Source organism: Prosopis cineraria, unplaced genomic scaffold, assembly GCF_029017545.1.
Source record: "Prosopis cineraria cultivar Desert tree isolate PC_DT_omini unplaced genomic scaffold, ASM2901754v1 PC12, whole genome shotgun sequence".
NCBI lineage: Eukaryota > Viridiplantae > Streptophyta > Magnoliopsida > Fabales > Fabaceae > Prosopis > Prosopis cineraria.
Window position 1 is genome coordinate 1,444,578 of NW_026555343.1, and position 6,286 is coordinate 1,450,863.

Sequence of the window (6,286 nt, forward strand, 5' to 3'; positions counted from 1 at the left end):
ATTGGCTTTACTAAAGAAAGCACATTGCTTAAACCCTTTCAGTATGCACTGTTTATCATATACTTTTGTTAATCATTACAATTTTTCTTTTTTAAGTTTTTGCTCAGCAGCATAAAGGATACTTCTGGATATCAAATAAAGCCATTTGAATGTCTTGTCTGATGCTTCCCTGGTTAATAATTTGAATTCAAAAAGCTTCCTTGTACAAGTTGGCCACTAACACCACATGCAAAATCGTAAGTTCGGTGGAAAATAGGAGTTTCTTGTGTGTGTCCATGTCTTATTTCTTTGTTGCTGTCAATAAATGTCAGAAGATACGTGATCTATCAGCCATTGCTTACGGCCATTCACGTCATGGTTGCAGCAGAAAAGATAAACGAAACCTTGGTGTTATGCGAACCTTGAGTTGTCTTCGTTAGTACGGATGAATTAGGCGGAGTGTGGACCGAATGGTACACCACTGGAGTGATTACCATGAACACACACACAAAATGGTACGGATGATGCGGAATTGACCCCACTTAAGGCTTAAGCATATCTTTTACAATCTGTTTTTACCGGAGCTCATCTGTGGGGGTTCCAAATTTGGGCCGTCCAGAGTGAACGGTTCAAATTAATATTTTTAATATTAATTTTTAATGTATATTTTTAAAATAAAAAATATATAAAAATTATAATTTTTTTAATAAATATGTTTATCAATCTAATAATTCAAATTTAATATGAATAGTCTAAGTATAATATTAAAAATTTAAATTGATTTTTTAGAAATATTTTGGACAGTGTATATATTCTAAACATAGTAGTAAATTTATTAAAAAAATTTAATATGAAATTGAGATTATACATAGTAAATCTGAACTGTCATATTTATTAAATTTGTTTATAATTTATATATATTTTTTATTTAAATTTAGATCGTTCACGTTAAAACTGGACGAAACCCCTCCCTCAGCAGAGAGACGGAGGCCGGATGAGGCTTCTCTCAGCGGTGTGGGAAGCCGACTTCGTTTTTTCAATAGTTGTTTGATGCGGAATGACACAACAATTAGTTTTGAAAGTAAAATAAATTTATATATATATATATATATATTGGTATGTTTTGTGTTTATAAGATAATAAAAATATAATTGAATAAATATTATAAACTTACGCTCCTTCTAGTCCTTATTAAAAGTACTTTCTAGAAGAATTAATTTGTCCTTAACGCAATACATATGGATGATTATTTATTATTATTTTCTAATTTTCTTCTTATTGTGAATTTAATTTTATAAATCTATCTCTATCTTTTTATTTTTAATAAAGATAAAAGTAAAAATATTATTTATTTTAAGATATATTTAATGAGTTAATTATCATTTTTTTGATTTTAATGAGGGTTGAAAATACCTACAAAAAAATTCATATGCACCTCGAAATATTTATTATTCGTTAGAATTTCTGAATTACCAAACATAGTCTTGGCGTTTCATATCTCATGATTTATGGCATTAGGCAGTTGGAAAAGTCTTCTTCCATCCAAAATATATTCATGGCATTCATTGTGTTAAGAATTTATTGTATATGAGTATTAAATATTTTATAAATATTAAATGTATCACTATTATATAATATTTTTTTATTTAAATCAAAATAAATTTAATAATATGAAAAAATTAATCTTTTGATATTTATAGTTTTGATATAGTTATAACTCAATCCCTTAACTTTAATTCATTATAACTTAATTTTTATAATTTTGACTCTATCGTAACTGAAGCTGTTAGTGCCTATTCCTCTAATTAAAAAAATGTTAAAATTATTTTAAAATGTTAATCAATTAAAAACTGTAATAATTTAAATATTAGTTTTTAAATTTCAAAATAATTTTGTTTGGTGAATTAAAGTTTAAAATAATTTTAATCATTTTAATTTTATTTTTTAAAATACAGAGATCAATATTTTAAATGATTAAAACTGTAATTGCATCAAGTTAAAGTTTAAAGATTATGTAATCATAACTATAAAAATCAAGTTACAACAAGTTAATATTATATGCAAGTTCATCAATGCTTACCGTACAATTCATGTCTTTTATTGTAATTTACATGTTTAAATTTATTATAATTAAAAATTATCAAAACATTTTAAATTTTATCAAAATTAATTTCATAAAATATCATTCAAATACCATCACGTTATAGCATAATTAATTATCATTATAATCTATTACATTAATCAATTTTTTATAATTAATTTTACCTAAGTGAAATCTAAACACACCATTAATTTTGATTATAGAGAGTCATGTTAAGCTTTTTTGTGATATGTGAGCTTTGTTAATGGAGAATAATTGTGGGATGAGGTCAAAAAATTTATTTGTATATGGGAAAATACATCATCTCAGTTTCTGATGCAAACACATCTCGTGACAAAACATGTTCGATGTCTACGCCTCACCGCATGAAGAGTCTCGGGCGCCATCATTTCGCCTTGACCATGCGTTTCTCAATAATGTCTTCATCCTTATCTCTAACGAAACCTCATTAATTATAAACAAATTTTAAGTTTGGACTTTGTTCTTATGTACAAGCAAAAATCACCCGTTTTTATATGCATCAAATATATGTTTTCAAATATTCCTCTCATTTATAACCTTTTATGTTTTCATGAGGCAATATTTTTCCTTCTCATACATAATAAAGATTAACTAATTTTTTTAGTAAGAATGGAATGGTTAAAGTATGCATCCATGTTATCATTCGAAAAACAAAAAAAAAAAAATTTGAAAAGCTTACTCTGAATCTGCCACAATCTGCTTCCCTGTGGCGTGCGTTCACTTCTCTATTATTTAGTTGCCTGAGTTCAACTTTTAGAAACTAGAACTTTTTTTTCTCCCCAAAAATCAGAGGAGGTTTTGTCGTATGAAATTTGGGAACTAAGTGATAGTACTATTTATATAAAGTAAGCAAAAAATTATATTTTTTTTTAACTGAATAATGCATCAATCTGAACAGATTTCTTGGTTAAAAATTGAAATAACACATTGATGATGCTGATGTGACAAAGAAAGAAATAAAACCCAACACAGATGATAAGATTTACGGGAAGAAACTACATTGTTTACGCCTTGTTATTATTTTTTATTAATATATCGATTTATAAATAATATAATATATACTATATGATTTTTTTTAAAAAAATATACTTTAAAATTGTATTATTGTCATTATTAATAGTTTGTATGGAAGTGACATGATTGCTAGATTACAAAGTCGACATTGAGTAATGTCTTAATCTTTCTAGGAGGAATGAAAGAATTAGTCAAAATGATTATTACTTATCCCAAAGCCAAATCAACTCTTAGCAAACAACCAAAGCTCTCCGTCAAACACCAAATGAAGCTAATCAAGTAATCTTTAGAACCTGAACTTTTATATATTTTATTTTATAATCTTCTCAATTTATATATAGCTAAATACATCTTCTCGTGTTCTACTGCAAGTAAATGGTAATATTCATAATTTGTTGACTTTTTTATGAATATAATCTTCTTTTGATATTCATGATCATCAAAATTATAATATTATTTTTCAATTCAAAAAATGATAATATTATTTATTCTGAATTATAACTTTAAAATTAAAAATATATAAGGAATTAAATAAAAAATCATGATTAAAATAACTTTTCTTCATGTTTTTCGCAATAATGTTTAATCTTAATACTACAGTGACGAAAAATAATAGTATTTCGCATTTGATAATTAATTAATCCCAAGAACGCTTATCGTGGATCGAAAAAGAATTTTTAATCACACCTCATACCTTTATAACCAGCAATATTGGACACTGTGGAGACAATTTTACATTTTTTTTAATAAGAAAAATCATTGAATTTGATGAAAGATTTCATAATTTCACATTTGGATAAAGATGCTTTCTTTATCAACGCAAACATGAATGACGATGTAATCAGTAATTTATCGTTTCAATCAGGAGCTAGAGCTTTCTTCCGATTAATCACTGCTAAAAAGATACAAACCATTATTGTCTCAATTATGACAAATACTTGTTGGAAGAGAGAAATATCCTAAATACTAGATTGATTTCAATTTTCAACTACAATATCACATACATGATTGGCGTACTACTGACACAAATTTATGTACTACTACCACAATTTTTTTATTATTTACATAGAAAGGAACTTTGACACAAATTTATGTACTACTACCACAATTTTTTTTTTATTTACATAGAAAGGAACTTTTCCTTAAATAGAAATCAGTAATAGTAAAGGACTTATATTTTATTTTAATTTAATGGTAGTTAAAAATTTTAAAAATGAAAATTTCTTCTACAAGTCACAAACGTAAGTTATTATTGATATTCTTCTTTTGAGTAAATTATTGACATTTTTTAAAACTTGTCACTTACATTTCTTAATATTTGATGGTAAACTAATTAATTGGGAAAACAAAATCATTGATCTCTATAATTTTATCAGGTTTTATTATTTTTAATCCCTATAGTTTTTCAGTATTTTTAATTCTGAGGGATGCTTGGTTTAACTGATCATCAAGAGAGTTAAATATAATCAACTTATCTTACATTGTCAAGTTCAAGTCTTGGAATAGTTTTGTAATAACGGTCTCACGCAGTGAAATTTGGATTAGTTTAGGCAGAAAGTGGTAATATTTTCATATTTTCTATAACACTGAACGTTGGAAAAAAAAAAAAACTACTTCACCTGATTAAGTAATGTCGTTATATATCTTTTTTAAATGAGTCACAGATTGATTTTTTTCCCCACAAATATGCCTCCAATTTAATGCTTGAACTTCTTCTTTTGTTTTGTTTTTGGGGTCATGATAATGCTTGGACTTCCATCTTAAATTAAACAATTCTTAGTTACTACACCCAATTTAATGAAAATATAATGAAATAATGTAATTAATTATAAATGTACCGGACATAAGTTCTTTTGTTCCTTATAATTTGGACTAAAACAAGCTTTCTAAAATTCCTTTATACATACTATTATTCTGGGAGCATTATAAATACTTTTGATTCCTACATAAAAAAAAATTTGTTTATAGAAATTATCATAGTTGCTAACATCAAAAGGTAATGTATTCAAAAGATCAAAATGTCAATAATTCTCAAACAAATAACATTCTATATATCCCTAAATTGATAATTAATTAGCTAACTATGATTGGTCCTTAACGATCATTTTCTTTGAAGGATCAAAAAAAAAAAAATAACCAACAATTGAACGAGTACGCCTCTTGGAAAATATCTCTCTGTCACTGGCCTTTCGAGCCACACGTCGAGAACAGAAGTAAGGTCGTCCTAAACAAGAAGAGGTTAGCGTAGCTTCAACATCAACACACTCCAAACCAGACAGAAACAAGTAACGTGACATATGCCTGGTACACATACGTACGTATCATATATATCGTATAGTGACATAGGAAGGTTCGACGAAACCTCATCTTATCATAAATCCATATTATACTTATTAGAGACCATTTCGATCCTTGTCAATTAGATTCAGCCTATTGTTAGAGTCTTATATTAGCAACCTCATAAGAAAAAACAGGATTTATGAGTTCAAGCATTACAAAGGATTCTCAATCTCTTAACAGGCTATTATTTTAGAGGACATGTTTTCCCTTTGAATTTATATATATTAATATCAGTGTTTTTATTGAGAAGCCGACATTAAGAAGGTTAACAGGAAGTTGATGTCACAAAAAGCTTCCAACTTACAAGAGGTCGAGTAAAATGTCATGAAATAAAGTTGACAGATGTACATTATTGTTATGAGTCCCATATAAGATTTATAGTCTTACAAGAAACATGAAGTTCATGAGTTTAAATTAAAGGACTATCCTCCCCATAAGGCTAGTCATTTAGATGAACTCTCTCCTCAAATTTAATTTGTGCTTATAGCCCCCATCATATCTATATAATAATTAGTGTACTTAATTCAAAGTGCACGATCCCCTTTCCTATATATATATCTCACCGAACCGTAATATAAAGCACCTCTAATTATATCACTAGAACTAAAAAGAGGTGATTATGTCATTAGTTTTGTCTAACAATAAGATAAACTTTTGATCTTATCTTGATTTAAATAACAAAAAATTTAAAATTTACATTACTTTCTCTCTCATACAGTCAATAAAGCTTGAGTATAGGCAACATTAGAAAAAATGTAATTAATATTTAATATCACGTAGGCGCCTTATTTTAAGGGCAAAAAAATCTTTTAAAATATGTCCTATGAGAAG